Source organism: Eubalaena glacialis, chromosome 12 (assembly GCF_028564815.1).
Source record: "Eubalaena glacialis isolate mEubGla1 chromosome 12, mEubGla1.1.hap2.+ XY, whole genome shotgun sequence".
NCBI lineage: Eukaryota > Metazoa > Chordata > Mammalia > Artiodactyla > Balaenidae > Eubalaena > Eubalaena glacialis.
In genome coordinates, this window is record NC_083727.1 from 88,888,362 (window position 1) to 88,909,074 (window position 20,713).

General features: G+C 35.6%; 1 protein-coding gene across 1 annotated transcript in view; it reads right to left on the reverse strand.

The window, feature by feature from the left end:
* Window positions 1–20,713, reverse strand: part of EYS (eyes shut homolog) — a 1,734,738-nt gene that overhangs the window by 1,170,702 nt on the left and 543,323 nt on the right. The window lies entirely within an intron of this gene.

The window sequence follows — 20,713 nt, forward strand, 5'->3', positions numbered from 1 at the left end:
CACTTTAGCCAAACATTTTCCATCAAGCTAGGCTCGTTCTGCTCCTAAGAGCAGGAGGATTCTAACAGTGTAGGAAAAAGGGTTTCCACGTGAAGTATTATTCAAATTAGGTAAATGAACAGATAATAAGGAAACCTGCAGACACAGAGTCAATGCGAGTATTGTCGATCTACTGGCTGAATGGGCATCAATTTTACACTGAGGACAGGTTCAGCGAGAGAGCAGGTGTCAGTCTGTGGGCAGGTAGAGCCCCAAATTGTGAGTAAATGTACCATTGGCAAGTAGCACATCATGGGACAAGGCACAGCAGGTACTAGAAGAACTGTTTTTAGAGAAAAAATTTCCATTGCTGATAGTTTAGATAGTTAAGATAACTTTAAAAAAGTATTACATTGCTAAAGGATCTAATTTGTTCATGATAAGCAATATCTTGCTTAAAAGAAAGAGGAGAGGAAGGGAGAGAGAGGGGGAGAAAGGAAGCAAGGAAGCAAGGTAGGAAAGAAAGGAGGGAGGGAGGAAAGAGAAAAAGAAAGAAAGAATGAAAGAATGAAAGAAAGAAAGAAAGAAAGAAATTAAGAAAAAGTAAGGGAAAGAAAGAACCTCATGTTTAGACCATTCCATATTAATAAATACAGAAGATACCAGTATAGTGAGAGGAGAGAGCTGAATGACTGGCTTGCACCTGTTCATGAAGTTGAATTCTAGATAGATATAGTTGTCATTGAAATGAATACTAAAATTAATAAGGGGTAAGATGATTGGAGGCATAATTGATTAATAATATGTCTACTAATTCAATAAGATTAAATCCAGTCTAAAAAAAAATAAACAGTGGATTCTACAGCTTTTTTTTTTTTAATTTGGTAATGTGCAGAAAGAGATTGGTACCATGCAAATTGAATATTTCTTTGTAAGGTATGCTTGCATAAGGCAAACTTTACAACTGAAACAATTCATACCTTTGAAATATAAATATATATTTTGAATATGTTATTTCTCTTAAGAATGAGTAAAAAGAATTGATACTTTCATTTTTCTTTCTAAAAAAATAATGACATTATTTTGGTGACTATCCATCCTAGTTTCCCTAGACAGTCCTGGCTTACGCCTATTGTTTAATATAATTATTTACAGGGTACTCTTTCACTTACAAAAGTGTCTAAGGTGCTCTTCTGTTCATCTTTGATTATCTCCTATGTCGCTTAATAAAACTGAAAATTTTCCAGAAAAGGCAATGCTATCACTTACTTGCTAATCCTGCACACGCCTTCACTTGCTCTAAAATGTGTTTGCCACACCCTTTAAGAATTCATCACATATACTACCTTGTATTATGAACATTTGCATGGCTTTCCTCCACTATTAAGCTCTGATTCCTTGATGTGTAAGAATTGTCTGAATCTCCATACTCTCACGTATATAATATATGTTGAAAATATTATAAATATTAATTAATATAAGGTCTTTAGTTAGAATCATATAGACGAGCTTAATGAATTTGATAATCTCAGTGAATTGTTGTAAAGATTAAATGAAATAATGAATAAAAAGTGTATATAGATCCTGACATCAATATTGCCCAGTTACCCAAAGTGGTTATGAGGTGCTGTCACAGAATTTTAAAAAGCATTTTTTACCCTATTTATGCCTAAATAAAATAGGCATCTTAAAAATGAATATTGCTTCAATTTCTAGTGCTAATTTTCATTTGTCAAATTATGTCCTATTTGTCACAACTGTCAAATATATTACACAATGTGATACTTCCAATAAAACTTTGAAATTAGTAGAACTATTCTTACTCTCACTATACAAATGAGATAGCTTGAAGTACAAAGGATACAAGTGATTTATCCAAAGTCATATGGTAATATGGTTAGCAAACTTGAGCTCTGAAAGCCAGACCTCTTCCTCCCAGTTTCCCTCTTTTTTTTTTTTTGGTCAGGTTTCAAATCCATTATAAGATCATTCAACATTTTGTGAAATAACATTAAAGTTAGGCATAACCAAATCCCAATAAAGTAGCTTCAGTGCATTTATTTTACTTGAAATTACTTTCAAGGGGGTATTGCACAGATATTTGTTTTTCTTTTTCTTGTATTCTTTCATGAGTACATAATTGCAACTTAATTATTTTAAAAGAGTTCCCTGTGTATAACCTGCAATGCTTAAATATTTAGCATATGCCCTGAAGGTTTGTTTTATCTTCTCAAATTACAGGTGGCCAAGATTTCATGTGGTGTCCTTATGAGGATCGAGGCCTTGGTGCGTCAACAGAATTGATGAGGCCAAGGCCTATGTAGGTGAATGGATATATTGTAGAAAATAAGGTTCCAAGGAACAAAGTCACTACTAGTAACTACAAATCATACTATACATTTATATATTTGAATCTGCTTTTGTACATGTCAGAGAAGCTAGTCCTTGATGGATGGGAAAATATATTTTATGTGAGAGCTTCAATCTGGTTTCTAGGTATACCATGAAATAATTTAAAGATTCAGTATGATCTGGCAGGATATTTCAAACTCACAGCTAGAGGCAGAGTCTTTATGGATTAAAAAACCAACTAAACAAAAACACATACTCTATGACTTTTCAAATATACAATTTCCAGTAGCAAATATTTGAAAACTAATTTAGTGTGTACTTAATGGTAGACTAATATATTATAATTTGCTGTCTTTCCTAGAGAGAGAACCAAAAATCCACTGGCATAAGCATATTGGACTCCTTCTAAGTAAGAACAGCATTTCAATTCTTAAATGTTGATTTAAAGTACCAAAGCTAATAATAGAAAATAAAGTAGTGTCATTGTTATGAAATAGGAAAAAAAGAGTATTCATGAAAGAAATAAATTAGCTTTAAAAGTTTTAGTAGATTCCAGCTTCTGAATACTAACCATTCTGCATGCTTACCTTACCATAAATATTGATACCCAGTGACTAAATATTGTTCAGCAATATTTATCTATGTTTTACACAGGTATACCAGCTTTTTAGGCTACAATCTTATAAATACAAATCTAAAGATATATGTAATTTAAAAGGATCTTTTCGCATAAAAACTAGTTCACTTATTTTTTATTATAGCTGTTACTTATATGCAAAATAAAATTCCAACCAAAACTAGCAGGTGAAAAAGAAATGATGAGACTGTGAATAATAAAATAGTACTATTACTAGAAAAAGGAAGACATAAAAAATATGGGCTACTCAACTAAGTCATTCAATCTTTATTCTTTTGCTATATCCATTCGCCTGTTTGTTCATTCATTTAATTATAGCCTCAGCGGTACCATCAACAAAACTATATTAATAATGAATCTTAAGATGGTCACTACTGTTGTCTTAACCACTGCAATTATCTTGGAAAAAAAATGGAAAAGCATTTAACTCATTCAGATTGGTAACATTTATTTCAAATAAACTATTTTATTAGTAAACATTAAAGTCAGAAAACAGGATAAAGTCTACTTTGAAGTACAACATGAAAATGTTAAGATGTAAAAAACATACGAGTGAGACAGTCTGGGACCTGGGACCCTTTGCTGCAGTGCTTGCACCTGGACAAAAGTCTCCTCAGGCAACAAAATACAAAAAAAACTGGAAGCAACTAAAAATAACTGCACTCATGTGCAATGGGAGCAATTATGAAGAAGAAGATACAAAAAGAGCAAAAACCAACTGCCACTCCCGAGGTGTCTGGAGCAAAAGCAGGTACTGTGCATGGCCCTTGCACTGAGTAGTGGGCACACCACCTAAGCCGCCCCTCGGCCCGACCCACAGATCCGCCCCCAACCCTTACCCCATTTAAGTGACTAGCTCGTCCCCCCTCAGGGAGTGAGAAGGACACCTGTTACTAGTTTTTGCCGCAGCAGAGTCCCAGTAAAGCCTTGCCTGGCCTCTTATCAATTTCTATTGATAAAGAGTGCAAGGACCCGAGCTGGTAAAAGGAGAAGATTGTTATGGGTGGAATGAATAAAGGGAGCTGGCCTAAAAAGTTACAGCGGGGCAAGGTTGAAAAAAACAGCAACAGCAATGCCGAAACTTTTTTTGCATCCTACCCTAGAAGGTATTTAAGTTTTATTGTTGTTTTTAAGTACCATAGTAACACAATCAGATCGTTACAGAGTAGAAGATGGACTAAATTAGGGAGAGGTTGGTAGCATGAAAATCTTTTAGGAAGCTATTGTTTTATTGCTGATTAAAGATGACAAGATCCTAACCAATGGCATTAATAAGGTATACCAGATTTGAAGTAGATTTCTGATGAAGGCTTGAGAACACTTGATTATAAGCTGATGAGGCTGAGTGGGTAATGGGGAGGATTCTGTGGATTTTAACTTCAGTGTTGCAGAGAAAATAGTGCCATCAGGTGAGATTGGGAATGGAGTGATGGGGAGGCAGAGGACAGGGTACTGATGCTTAATACACAGTAACTTAAATTAAGTGCATAATTTAAGATGCTGTCTTATGTGCAGTAAGAAATTCCAATAATGGGACTCTGTGGAAAAATCAAGGCTTGGGATAAAAATTCAAGGGCCATTCTAACAAGTATTACTGGGAATAATTTAGCATCAATCAAATTTAACACTGGCTTTTTTTACTAAAACACAAAGTTAATTTATTAAAAATATAAAATTAGCCACTCTGTATTACATGATAGATTATTCAATATTTTATGGAATCTCTGAATGTGAAAGAATAAGCAGGAAAGAATCCTACTAGTTTGATTACCTAACAAGCTCTTGATAGATAGAAAACAAATCTTTCTTTTTTATTTTATTTTTATTTTTTGAGAGTGAAGAGCATATTATTGAGTATATATTCTAAGTGAAAGAATTTATATTTTAATATTAATAGGAAAAGATCTTTTCTATCCAGTCTATCAAGCCTCACTGTATATATACATATATATATATATATACACATACACACACATATATGTGTGTGTGTGTGCATATTTTAAAGATATGTACTTTATAATTTGTGAAGTATACTATTCTTTATTGTAAATAGAATCTATATGTAATTTATCTATACTGGAAGAATTTTCTATATTTTTAAGCAATGTACATTTTGATGTAAATGGACTATTTGGCTATTTCATTGGTATAATTCAATTTCAATTATCTATGTTTCCAATATTCTATATGATTTCATCTCCTGTTCTTTGTAAGAAGACAACTGATCAGTAGTGATTTTCACAGCTGTTGAATTCAAGATGTTCTCTAGGCAGGTGAGCAGTCCTGAAAAGCAATACAAGGTTTGTTCAAGATTCACAGCATCCTTATCTCAGAGCAATAAGCTGCAGAGCCAGCCAAACAGAGGCAGGAGCTGCAGTGGGTCAGGCCTCTTGTATACTCACTTCAGAACCTGAAGTAACTCTGATGAAACTCATGCTGTATTTGGAAGAAAACCCAAGTTTATACCTTAAATCTGGGACTAGGAAACCAAAGCCAACCATTTTCCTCCCAGACAGTAAGAGCAGTTGAACATTTTTGCCATTGTGATTATAATATGGAAACCATAAGGATGGAACACCTATCACTGAGACAGAAGATCAGATTGTAGTAGGTTTTTTAAGCTACAATGAGCATAAGAAATTAATCTTGAAAATGACTTTAACAATAATCTGAATGAAATACGTATCAAAAGGCTGACTACAAGATCATCCTGTGAGTTTACCTGTTGATCCAGGAATATGGCTAAGCTATGAACATGAGTAACACAATCACTTATATGACTCATCTTTAACCACAAAGTCAGTTTATATTTAAAATCTATAAATTTAACATCTTTAAATTTTTGTATTTTACATTTCATATTTTGCTTTGATGGTATGTGTGTGTGTATAAACACAGAAAATTGATGGTGTGTCAGTTTTCCTCAGAAATTAATTATTACTTCTGGCCCTTGTTTTTTCCCAAAATAGATCCTTTGGACAAGTTAATGTAAGTCTGCTTTTAAATATAATTTCCTACATATTCAGATAAATTTATATTTGCACCTTTTTTACTCCTTAAAATTGTACTTAAGTATATGTATGCATGTGTATATGCATTCATAATATTTATAAACTATACACACACAACTTGTTCAAATTGTATTCAAATAACACTTGAAAAATACATATATGTCTTTTAAATACGGGGTAAGAATAAAGAAAAACTCTAATGTATGTGAGTATTTTTTCTTTCAAGTACAATTTGAGTAGGAGACAGATATGTAGAATACAAAACAGGCTGCAGAGTGTTACTTAAAGGAACTAAAGTACTGAGATATGGAACTTAAACCAATTTATGAATATTTTGCAAAATAATTCCTAAGTATGCAGTATGTCAGAAGTTTTATAGGGAGAAACATTTTAACTCCACATTTAATAAACACCAGACTTTAAGTCTCAGAAGGAAATTGACTGAGCAAGCAAAAGCCATAGCACTTTTGTACATTTAGAAAATGTACTATAAGCAAGTAGGAAATGAATAAATCTTTGGTTTGTTGTTGGGACTAGCATTACAATAAATGCTATATTTGTTACCATATATATATATATGTATATATATACATATATATAATCTCCAAAAGGAGTAATATGCATCACCAATACATTATCTAAGTACCAATAATGCACACTTAGTTCTACACTGTATGCATACAATTCAATTAATTATGAATAGCAGCACATTTTTGCTTAGCCAACGATAAAAATATATGAAAATAAACTTACTTAAGAAGGAAGTTAACAAGTATTTAGACATATAGAAATTATTATGGACCTATTAATATTTTATTAAAATGTAAGATTTAGAACATTTCCTTTTTAAAAAATCTAGAAAGCACCCATATTTATCTATTTTTAATGGAAGTATGAGATTATAAAAAGAAATAAGAGAAACAGAGATGAGGAAGAGAGAAAAAGGAAGAAGGAAGGTGAGGCAGAGAAATCTCTTCCAAGAAATGTCACTCAAGGGCCACCTGTCTCACAGGGGTTACATGGAAAATATTTATACCTATGATCCTATTTCCTTCTTGGAACTTTGTAGTCAATCTTGGAAACTTGTAGAAATTGATGGTCCATATTAACTGGAGAAGATATACAAGAAAGCTCATGGTAAACACTGGAGAAAGAAATCAGAGGCTAAGAGAAATGAGAATGCTAAACGATGGATGCTATATAAGGTCACACAATGACCATGTTCTGCAGAGGACCCAGACACCATCCTTCTTATTAAAGTGATAAGATATATGGTTTTCAGAAGTGCTCCAGCTTCACTGAGAAGCTTAGTGTTGGCTGTTCCCTGTAGTCCAGGTCTGATTATAGGAGATAATGTTACCAAAATTGGCATCCCATAAATAATAGGGATGATAGGAAATTTAAAAAGACCAGGTGGTGGTTCATGACCATCAGAGAAAGTAGGGCACAATTATAATTATCACCAAGGTTAGAGAGGCAGTCAGGGGCCCAGATCCTCAGAGAACTATGGAGACAATAGAACACATTTTCTCTCGGGGCAAAGTAGATTGGATGAATCAAGAATGGATAATTAGGAGGCTGAGGGCAGCCCTCCAGCTAAAAATGATGATCCCTTGCCCAGTTTTCAGACCCCAAATTCACTGATTGAAGGAGAGGTTAAGTGCCCAGGAAAAAAATACCCTACAACATGATAGCAAGATATAGTAATGATTCCACCAACAAGACCTATGGCTGTTGACTTTTGTAACTACATTCATGAGAAAGAGTGCCAAACATTTCGAGAATGTTGGACTTGATTTCAATTTGTTATTGACCTCTAGGTTTCTGAAGCTTCATTGCCCTGACGTTAGAATGGGGGCACATGGAGGCAAGGTAATAAAGGCACCTGGTCCAGGTGTAGCTCACAGCGGGTCCCCTGGTTCCAGCTGTCATTTCCCCAGTCCCTGAATATATACTTGAATTGGGCTCACATTTTAGTTGGTAGAACCCTCACATCATTTCTTTGCTTGGGGATTAGAACTAAAGAGAATGCAAATTGGAAGTCTTGGAACCTGTCTCCTCATTTAAACTTCCACTCTCCAGGCAGTATCATAAATTAAAAGCAATATAGCACTGTTGGGAAAAAGCAAAGATAGCACCAGCTCTGAGGACAAAAGGAGGGTCCACCATCATTTCTCCACTCTACTCACCAGATTGGTCCCTACAAAAAACAAGCATCACCTTGGAGACGGCGGAAGACTACTCAAGCTCAACCAAGTAATAGCTTGACTGCTGCTGTTCACCAAATGGGGTACATTTCATCCAGAAGATTAGCACTGACTCAGATACACACTATGTGGCCGGGAATGTGGAGAATTTCTATCCCTATCGGGTAGGATGGTCAGAAACAGTATATATTCATTTGGAACAGAAAACAGTATACATTTAAGGTCTTGCCTTGGGGCTAAGCTATCTTTTCCACTCTCTGTAATAATATAATATAAAGGAGGGTAGACTGTCTGGGCTTTCTGCAGACTGTTGTTTTGATCTGATGACGTTATTTATTATTATTATATTAGTGGAACTGGATGAATGACAAATGGCAAATATGATGAAGGCCTGTTGAAGATGGATGTGCTCTGGGTGGTGAGAGATAAAGCCTATGAAGACTGGGGTCCGGTTACATAATGGAGGTTGCTAAAGATCCAGTGATCTGGAGCATGCCCACGCATACCATCCAAATTAAAGACAGATTATTACATCTTTACCTTGTGCAGTGAAGATAAACTGTTGCATCTTATACAGTGCACCACTAAAAAGGAAGTACGACACTTGGTAGGCCTCTGGATTTAATGGCAAAAATACTGCTCTGACCCATTCACCTAGGGATATAGATGCTAGGGGCTTTGAATGAGTCTCTTTGAATGACGACTTGGCAACATGTTCAGGCTGAAGTGCAAGTAGACTTGCCTGTTGCACAATGAGATTCAACAGGCTCTGTAGTATAAGAGGTGTTAGTGGTACTAGTGATGGCAAAAGATATCTTACAAAGTTTATGGAAAACTCTGGTAGGTGAATTATAACATAGACTCTAGGTTTAGAGCAAGACCAGAGAGATTCCAGTTGATGGTAAAGAGAATACAAAGTGTATGGGGGAGGAGGGGATGAATTATATTAATTATGGCCTATGGACCAGATGCAAGAGTAGGTGTTATAATTCATCCTACTAATCTCTCTCTTATAATTTATCCCAGGAATAAAAGCTAACCAGATTCCTGAAGTAGTATCTTACAGAACTTATAAGAAACAAACATATATATCTGAGGGTGTAAGATATGGTTTCCATTTATCTATCTATCTATCTATCTATCTATCTATCTATCTATCTATCTATCTATCTTTCTATTATCTATCTATCTATCTTTATAGGGAGGTATGATTGATACACACAAAAATTTGCACATCTTTAATGATGAGTTTTTACATATGCATACACCTGTGATGCCATCACCATTATCAAGGTAGTAAACATACCCATCTTCCCCCCAAATTTCCTTGTGTTCTTTTGAGTGTGTGTGTGTTTTGTGGTAAGAATACTTAACATAAGATTCATCCTCATGACACATTTTAAAGTGCATAATAACTATATCATTAACTACATGTTCTAGAGGATGCTGTCCAACCTGGGACTGCAGCCCTCATTTCCCTGGCTCCTGGGAGTGTGGGCGGCTGACAGCTATGAGAATTTCCCTCAGTTGGAAAGAGCCATTTCACTCAAAGTCACTCCCCTTTTCTCACACCCAATGATTGCTCGATGCAGGGACATAAATGCCAAGCCCCTGTTCCTCAAAGTGAGACATCTGTACAGGACCATCTCTGCTCTAGAGTGTCCAGTGGGATTGGGAGCCTCTGGGTCTTTCCATGGCAGTTCATCTTCTTGCTTCTGCCCAATTCTTCTTTTACTCTCCCTCAGCTATTGTATTTTTCAAAAACCTTATTGTGATATAAATGATGTACAAGAACACTGCACATATATCAAAAGCACTCCACAATAAACCTCCAGCATGGCAATTTCCATCTCAGAGTTTGATCCTAGGGAATTTAAACCTGTGATACATTCACCAGGAGTGAATGCCAAATGCTTTCATTTTACTTGTAAAAATACATGCATGCGAGACCACAAATATATGTGTTCAAAGTTCTTCTCTGTTTCATTGTTTACAACAGCAAAAAAATCTAAAGAACATAAATAACATTAAGAAGGCACTGGTTATAGTATCTTAAATAAGTAATTTAAATGATATAGTTTTTTTATGTAATAAGGTAGACAGATACTCATTTTAAATAGTACTATATAACATATAAACTATATAATACATAAATTTGATTCCAATAGTGTCATAATGTTTGTATATATGTATTTCTGTATATTCAGAAAAATTTAGAAGCTTACAAAGGCGGTAAGGCACATGGAATGAAAGATACTCAGAGGATCAGATGTTCTGGATTCAAGTTCCTTATTATAGTAGCTTTGTAAACTGGAACAGGTTATTTCTCAGTCTCAGTCCCTAAAAATTGAGACAATAAAATATCTTTCTCAAGTAGAGACTAATTTAGCTACTACCTGTAAATTATTTAGAAAAGTACCTGGAAAATAGTGCGTACTTTGATTAAGACGTTATTATTAAATATGGATATATTGAGTATTGGGTTGGGTAGGAGATTAAAAATTTTATTTTTTTCTTAATATAATTCTGTACCAGCAACTTTTTCACTTAGCACATGCAATACCCTTAAAATCAAACAACTTTTTTTCATGGGTTTGCTTTGCCTCCTAATTTCAAGTCCTCCTTTTATTCTGTAGCATGGGTTATCAGCCCATGATTCTTGTTTATTCTTTTATTTGTTCTGTTTCAGCTTTTACATATAGATATCCATCTATGCATGGTATTTCTCCATAAAAAAGGTGACTGAATTCTCTTTGGACCCCCTCAATGCCCACGTGATATGATGGCAATTCAATCCTTTTAACATCATTCGTTGGAAATCTGATTGATATAGATCTCATTTTTCCTTGGCAGGGCATCTCTGGGATTGAGTGACAGACAAGTTGTCATCCATCAGTTGACTTTCTGCTTAGCTTGGCATCATCACCATAGTGATGATGTGGATGTGCTCATCTTTTTTTCTGGTACTTCTGTTCTCTGCGGCAAGAAGAGAGCTGCTACACAAGAGAGAAACCCCTTTTCCCTCCAGGTTTCTGCTGAAATAAACTTTACACAAATCCTAAGCTTCCCAGAATAGCAACTTCTGAATGCAGCTAACCTACTATAGTGAAAGAGACTCTGGCCTCTAGTCCTCAAACATCTAAAATAGAAGATAAGATTAGTGATTCTCCAGGATCACCACTATTTTTTTTTTTTTGATAAAGAAAATGTATCACATTATTGTCAGCATTCCTCAGAGTAAAGTATAACTTAAGTACATGACATAAGATTTTTCTAAAACAAAATGATAATAAAAATTACAACAACTACTTTCTAGTACTCCCAAATGTAGGAGATTACCAAAAGAACAACAACAACAATTCAGTTAAATTCAAAATAAACATATTGAGGTCTTACTTAGTGGAAAACACAGTATTGTATCTTTTGAAGGATGTCAGAAAAACTAAAATCAGTGTTTTAATACAAAAGAGTTAATGATTTTATCATAGCAAGTAAATATAATAGCTATTGTTATAAGTAGAGGCAATAAGAGGCCCAAGAATTTCTTATGAAAAAGACGAAACTAGTGTGAGGTCAAAGATTTTGAGACAATTCCATAAAGGAGATGGTGAGAAAAACTGATCTGGAATGAGAGATACAGTTTGGACATATGAAGGAATGAAAACAGGGAGGCTTTGGGGAAAACTATAAACAAAGCAAGAGGGTTGGAATAAGCAAGTCAGAACCATAAAGATGTCTATAGTATCAGACATCAAAACTTTGCAGACTTGGACTTAGCTGCATTGGATTAATAAGGAGTTCCATAAAGCACAGTGTTTTTGTACTTTCAATTTACAAAGAAAATCTGAGTATTATGTTTACATTCCTCCTATATTTAAGCTCTCTTGTCTCTCCTTTTCAATGTACTTTCACCCTAAATATTTGAATGCCCAATGATAACTCTTTTGGATTTAAGGGAGCCAAATCTTGAAGGACATTTGAAGGAATTTAAATATCTATCTTTGATGTTGACTTCCTAAGATTTCTTGAAATATTACAAACATGAGGAATATTGGAAGAAACTCAGTAAGAGTGCTTATTGAAGGTCCTTTTTCCCAATCCTTTTCAGGTGACTTTCAGGTGATTCAGGCTTTCCCTCTGGATGCCCCAACACAGCTGTTGTCAGTGTCTCTGCACTGATCTGTCTTCATGTGCATGTCATGTTTGTGATGGTGAACCATAAGGTATTGATTAATTCCCAAATTTTCACAAGTAAAATATATTATATCCCTGCTGGTGAGTCATTTCCAGAGTAGTATTAACTGGGATTTGAGATCAGGGTCTGGAAACATATGATTGCATAAAGGAGTGCATTAGGTAAATGGCTTCTTTCTTTTGCTGTTTTTTCAACTCTAAAGACTCCAATAAGATGTGATGCATGGAAGTCTAAAAGTATATTGTTATAGAATTCATTAAGCTGGGACGGATGGGGTTGAGAGAGGAGCAAAGAAGGAAATAAATCAAACTACTGGTCTTATATGGTATATTGAACCATGGACAACACTCCCAAGTCTTTCCTGTGGTTGCAAACTTCCACTTCTTGGGTTTATCCTGTATGGGATTCTCTGTGCTTCCTGGGCTTGGGTGGTTATTTCCTTTCCCATGTTAGGGAAATTTTCAACTATAATCTCTTCAAATATTTTCTCAGACCTTTTCTCTTTCCCTTCTTCTTCTGGGACCCCTATAATTCGAATGTTACTATGTTTAATGTTGTCCCAGAGGTCTCTGAGATTGTCCTCATTTCTTTTCATTCTTTTTTTCTTTATTCTGCTCTGTGACAGTTATTTCCACCATTCTATCCTCCAGCTCACTTATCCATTCTTCTGCCTCAGTTATTCTGCTATTGATTCCTTCCAGTGTATTTTTCATTTCAGTTATTGTGTTGTTCATCACTGTTTGTTTGTTCTTTAGTTCTTCTAGGTCCTTGTTAAACATTTCTTGTATTTTTTCTACCTGTGCCTCCATTCTATTTCTGAGGTGTTGGATCATCTTTACTGTCATTACTCTGAATTCTTTTTCAGGTAGATTGCCTATTTCCTCTTCATTTATTTGGTCTTGTGGGTTTTTACCTTGCTCCTTCATCTGCAACATATTTCTCTGTCTTTGCATTTTGTCTGTCTTACTGTGTTTGAGGTCTCCTTTTTGCAGGCTGCAGGGTCGTAGTTCCTCTTGCTTCTTGTGTCTGCTCCCAGTGGGCAAGGTTGGTCCAGTGGCTTGTGTAGGCTTCCTGGTGGGAGGGACTGGTGCCTGTGTTCTGATAGGTAGAGCTGGATCTTGTCCTCTAATGGGCAGGGCTGTGTCAGGTGTTGTGTTTTGGGGTGTCTGTGAGCTTAGTATGACTTTAGGCAGCCTGTTTGCTGATGGGTGGGTTTGTGTTCCTGTCTTGCTTGTTGTTTGGCATGAGGCTTCCAGCAGTGGAGCCTGCAGGAAGTTGCATGGGGCTGGGTCTTGGAGTCGAGATGGAGACTTCTGGGAGAGTTCTCCCAATTAATATTCCCTGGGGCTGGGAATTCTCTGGTGATCCAGCATCCTGGACTTGGTGCTCCCACTCCAGAGGCTCAGGCCTGACCCCCAGCTGGGAACCAAGACACCACAAGCTGCACGGTGTGGAAAAAAAGAAATAAAACAAACAGAGGAGGAAACAAACAGACTAACAAAACCCAAGACAAATGGTAAAAGCAAAAGCAAACAGACAAAAACAAAAGAAACACACACACATACAAAAACAAAGAAAACAAAAAACAAGAGAACAACCAGACAAATAAAAGAACCCAAAAGCAAAATCAAACAATTAAAAACAAAACTAACAAAAATAAAAAAAAAGAAAATTAGCAAAAGTGGAATGCAAACTAAAAAAAAAAAAAACAAAGAAAACAAAACAAACACAAAAACAATAAAAAAAGATTAAAAACAAAACATAACAAAACAAGGAAAAAACACAGAACACTGAAAGAGTAAAGTAAAAATAGAAAAATAAAAAATACATTAAAACTGAAAAAATTAAAAAATAAAAAATAATAAAATGGACTTGAGTACACAGGGAGAGGGAAGGGTAAGCTGGGACAAAGTGAGAGAGTGGCATGGACATATATACACTACCAAATGTAAAATAGATAGCTAGTGGGAAGCAGCCACATAGCACAGGGAGATCAGCTCCGTGCTTTGTGACCACCTAGAGGGGTGGGATAGGGAGGGTGGGAGGAAGGGAGACGCAAGAGGGAAGAGATATGGGGATATATGTGTATGTATAGCTGATTCACTTTGTAATGAAGCAAAAACTAACACACCATTGTAAAGCAATTATACTCCAATAAAGATGTTTAAAAAAATAAATAAATAAAATAAAATAAAAAACAACAACAGAACAAAACAAAACAAATAATATTTTTCTGGGGTCTCAGCTGTCAGTGTCCTTGCCCCCACTTTGAGTCACAGCCAAACTCTGCCTCCCTAGGAGACCCTCCAATACCTCTAGGTAGGTCTCTGGACCCACTGTGGGAACAGTGGGGGCAGCTCAGACTCTGACCTGGCCCATCTCTCATGTGTACTTGTCCCCATAGACCAGTTTCAGTTTGGGGAACACTCGTTGTCCATTCAGATATTCCATATACACTGGGTTTACCAAGCTGATTGCGGGGATTTAATCTGCAGTGCCCGGAAATATTTTCATTCCTCTTCCTTGGTCACCCCGCCCCTGGGGCTTGGCTGTGGTTTTAGCCCCACCTCTGCATGTGGGCCACCCACAGGGGTCTGCTCCCAAGGCTGCCCTGGAGCACTCGGGTCTGCCCCAGTGAGGACAGGGTACAGAGGTGGCACAGCTGTCAGGTCGTGGGAGCCCCGGTGGCAACAGGTTCATGGGGGTGGAGTTGGTGACCATGAGAGATCTGGTCCCTCCAGTGAGTAGGTGAGGATCACCACTCTTATGCTGAGAAGATTTTTAGAAGGCAGCCCTGTAGTTTTGTTTGCTGTTTGTTTTTCAGCCTGATCCTTTCACACTATCTCTTGCTTATGTTCCCAATATTTCAGGCAGGAAGATGATGTCACTCCCTGTTGCCAGGACTGATGCAGTCTTCCTTTTCTCTTTTAGTTTGCTGTTCACTTAAAAAGGACACAGGAAGAGTGATTTAGATAATCATGACGAATTTGACGTCTTAGTCAGAATTTTCAGTCTACTATGTCATTAGTGATTTCATAGAGATGTTTGGTTTTAGTTATGAAAAATTTCAGGTATTTATTAAAGGAAAGTTTATTTCTTCACATATGCTTAATAGTAAGGTATTTGACTTCCTATAAAGTGACTCACAGGTTCTCTTCTGTAAAGATTTTGTAGAATGGCACCAATGATTTGATTTCCTTTGGGGATGCCTTCACCAGTGAGTAAAAGTCAAGTCAATCTGACTAATCACAGGAGAATAGTTGTACAGTAGATGCAATAGAGCAAATTTTGACAAATGCGGTATTGAAGCCTGAAAAACTGACCATATCACTCTGCCGAGAGAGCACTTTGCCTTTCAGAACTTGCTTGTGAGTAAATAATAATGTGTGTGTTTTGTTTTGAATGCCAGGCATGCATAAGATATCAATCAATATTTACTCATTCATTTTCCTACAAATATAAAAGCATACTCTAATTTTGAGTAGTATGTTGTTGGGTTTAATTTCTTTCTTCCAGATTTTCTAAAGGAAATGTTTAAAATTTAATAATGCTGACTGTATAAACACTATTTATGTCTATGTCACATCAAGGGTTAAACTTCAGAATACCTAGTAAATTATCAATCCCAGTACAGCTAGAAGGTGAAACTGTGAGGTTAGTGAAATTGTGTGGTAGGAGCCCCACCAGCTGACTCTCTCTGGAACCCATTCTTCAGTCATTGCAAGTGTTTATGCTGTTGTCCAACTCATCAGCCTGGTTAAGATCTCGTCCTTTGGAGCTTTCTTGTTGTTCTCTCCCCTCAGATCTCATGTATCTATCCCATTTCCCTAGTAATTTATTCAGTGCCTGACAAATTAATGTGGTATTCTTAAACATGACTAAAATAAAATATTTATCCCTTTCCGACACATTTTCACTTTAATAAAATCCTCCAATGTCTCCATTGAAATGTGGCTGCCGCATTTGCATTAAAGCCAGTCAATATGTTAATGTTTTTAAGGATAATGGCTGTCTCTATACCAGGTATTATGTCCATTTTAATTGAAATAAACAGATCCTCTAATATTCATGACAATCTCAGTTTACTGTTTTTTTCATTTTCTTTATATCTATAAAGTTGTTATTGCTAGAGAACACAAATTTATTGGAATTTTTGAATGCTTGCTTGCTTTTTCTTTTTTTATACATAAATCTATACAACATTTTGAGTGTAATTTAATGCCTTTCATTATATTCATCTGTATCCTCCTAAACTTTAAATATACAACCTGATTTCCCCATGCCAGTCTTTTTATTTATTTGTTTGTTTGTTTGTTTTTGGCTGCATTGGGTTGCCATTGCTGCACGCAAGCTTTCTCTAGTTGTGGTGAGCAGGGGCTACTCTTCGTTGTGGTGCTTGGGCTCCTCATTGCAGTGGCTTCTCTTGTTGTGGAGCACAGGCTCTAAGCAAGCGGGCTTCAGTAGTTGTGGCAGGAGGGCTCAGTATTTGTGGCAGGAGGGCTCAGTAGTTGTGGTGCACGGGCTTAGTTGCTCCTCAGCATGTGGGATCTTCCCAGACCAGGGCTTGAACCCGTGTCCCCTGCATTGGCAGGTGACTTCTTAACCACTGTGCCACCAGGGAAGCCCCGAAGTCTTTTTATTTTTTATTTCAGATTGTAGATACTGCAATCTAGAACTGGGGAAACCTGCAGATGTCATCAGTTAACTACATAGCACCCATTCTCCCTTGCCTATTTCTTTATATAACTGACTTTATTCAGGAATCTACCCCCTCTTCTGTATTTCATGTGCTAAATGGAAAATTGATGCTGTGCTGTTCCCCATGCCAGGAATGAGTCTGATTGCTCCAAGACAGTGAATTTCAACTTTGGCTACACTTTAGAATCACCCACTAACTTCTGAAAATTCTGAAGCCCAGACTGCACCCCAGGCCTATTAAATCTGAATCTCTCAGTGTGGGATGCAGGTTTTAGTTCCAGAGTACAGCCTTGTTTACTCACCTCCTAAAGTATCTTGTTTAGGAACCCAAGACTAAACTAACTAGCATTGACATTTGACGTGGACCTTTGACACAATGCAAGTCAATGTGTTGTGACATTTGCTGAGGTCTTGTAAGAAAATGTTTTCTCACTCTAATAAAGCAACCAGAAATGATGCTGTCTCTCTTTCAATGATGCCCTGCGATACACATGTGGAGCTAGGATGTTTAACATCACTTTTCCACCATGTACCCAGACCATGGCGCAGCCAAGCGGATCTCAGAGAAATGAGGTCATTTCCTACTGACATGGCTCTCCTTATCTCTGGACTTCTAGTTAAATGAGCTGGTGATTTGGTTATCAGTTAAACCAGTTTGAACCATACTTTCATATACTTACAGTTGAATCTATGGCTCTATCTATCTATATCTATATTTGTATCTATAAAATTATATAATTCTGGAAAATAAAAATAATTTTTAAAAACACCTTGAATTTTTATTGTGAAATTTTAATTCATAGTAACATGTTTCATTTGTGTGTGTGTGTGTGTGTGTGTGTGTGTTTGATCACTAGATCGAAGGAGACTCATTAAAACTATTTTAATAGTTCAATGAATATAGCAAACATTTTCAACAACTGTTTCAAATTCTTCAGTTCTTTAAAAGTCACTGATTAAAATATGAGAAGGGGTTGTTCTGCCTGAGGGAATGAAGGTAGGGCTTTAGGACTGAAATCAACACAATCTGTAGACATAAAACAATCCATAGATCCACAATTGAGTATTTACATCTGGTCCCTTCTATTGACATTGCAGTGTCTGAAATACGGGCACAAGTCTACAATTCTAAATTTTATTTAGTTTTCTGTCCTATATTTCAGATGCTACAAAGTAAAATATTGATGAAATAAATCTGTTTTTTGACTATTAATTATTTTATTACCCACGTATATCCCACCATTATTAAGAAAAAGGATATTCCCAAGTTTTTGAAGATCTTTATGAATCCCTGCCCAATCATATTTTTCCATTATTTCTTCACACAGAATCATTGTCTTGAAATTTGGTTTATTATTCCCAAATATTTCTTCACAATTTAATCTATGTATGTATATTTAAATAATAAATGGTTGTGTTTGGTGTAATTATTTTTTAATTTTATTAAAAAAAATGAAATCAAACAGATGTGTTCTTTATTAACTTAAATTTTTGTTCATATTTCCTTGTATTCTTTTACATTTTCTTTTTGATAAATGTCTCAAGATACATAAAACCATTGACATTTTGTATCTTAAAAATAAAACTACTGTTTTACAATGTCTGCCACAATGAATCTTGATAAATTTTGACATTATGATGTGTTAATATACTAGCATCAGCAAGTGAGACAGAACTTTGATTCCAGCATGTGACAATAATCTAGCAAAAGAATGTCTAAAGATAAACTATGGTCTGCTGACAAAGGATAGTATAAATTCCATTATTATATCTCCCTAAAGTTGGATGAAAAGTTCTAAAGGAAAAGAAGGGCTTTTGACCATGCTGGGTAATAAAATTAGGGCTAGAAATGTGGAGTAGAGAAAATTAAAATTTGTGAATTGTCCCGATGTGCTAAACACTATAAACACTATGCACATTATTTCAACAAGACTAAAAAATAAGCACCACTCTTCTTAACTTAAAGATGATGAAACTGATCATCAATGATGACCCCAAGTTGCTCAAGAACTCATGGCTAAAAAAAGATAGGCTCCAAAATGGAACATAAACTTACATGTAAAAAGCAAAACTATACAACGTCTAGGAGATAACACAGGAAAAAACCAAGGCAATCTTGGGTTTGGTGATGACTTTTTAGATGCAATACCACAAGGATGATTTATAAATAAATAAATAAATAAATAAAGTTGGACTTCATTAAAACTGAAAACTTCTGCTCTGAAAAAAAATCCATCAAGAGTATGAAAAGACAAAGCACTGATTGAGAGACATTGCAAAATATATATGTGATAAAGGACTTTTTTCCAAAATAAACAAAGAACTCTTAAAACTCAATGAACAACTCAATTCAAAAATGGGCTTTTTGATACTTCATCAAAATATTGAGCAGATAATTAATCAAAGAAGATATACAAATGACAGATACACATACAAAAAGATGCTCAGCACCCTGTGTCATTGGAATTCCAAATAAAACGACAATGAAATATCCCTACACACCTACTAGAATGACAAATTAAAAACATTGATAACACCTAATGCTGACAGGGTCTGGAGGCAATAGGAACTCTCATTCATTGCTGGTGGGAATGCAAAATCTTACACTTGCTTTGATATACAATCTGGCAGGTTTTACAGAGCTAAACATACATAAGCTTATCACAGGATCCAGCAATCTCATTCCTAGGTATTTATTCAAATAAGTTGAAAATCTATGTACACACACACACAAAAACCTGCACGTAGATCTTTACCCTAGCCTATTCATAATTGCCAAAAATTGGAATCAACTAAGTTGTCCTTCAATAAGTTGATGGTTGAAAAGAAAGTGTTATTCAGCAATAAAAATAAATGAGCTATCAAGCTATAAAGACATAAAGGAAACTTAAATGCATATTACTAAGTGAAAGAAGCCAGTGTGAAAAATAATACATAATATATGAATCCATTTATATGATATTCTGGAAAAGGCAAAACTATAAAGACAGTAACAAGGTCAGTTTTGCCAGGGGTGTAAGGGAGGAGAGGATGAATAGGTGGAGTATAGAGAATTTTTTAGGGCTTATATGAGAACTTTATTTTTTACAAAATTTTTTTCTGTAATCCTACAACTGCTTTTTATATAAAGTCTATATTAAAATGTATTCAGAAAAAACGTCAGGGCTAGAATTGAACCCAGATCAACACATGTTCATTGAGAATACAAAAGCCCAAGCTGTATGTTAACAGAGAAGAAACAATCAATCCAGTAAGGATACATTAAAACAAGAAAGAGTGAAGCCAAGTAGAGATAGATGAAAATTAATAGAAAGAATGTGGGATTCTCAGAACAAGTGAGCAGAAATATAAATACTGAGGAAAGCAATTTCAACTTCATTAAGTTAAGAAGGGCTCGACAACGAAAAAATTCTCTTTTTCAAAAGAGCTGTTTCTCTAAAAGAAAATAACTGGGAACGAGCCCATACTTTAAATGAAATGAATAACAATAAGTGTCTGTGACTAAAAATTGGTGCTAGAGGATCCACTTATTGAAAACCATAAACCAAATGTCCAATAGAGTTCTCAAATATAAGCAAGTGTATAGCAATCAGGACAACAATATTTAGTAGTTATCCAAAATATACCACATTTC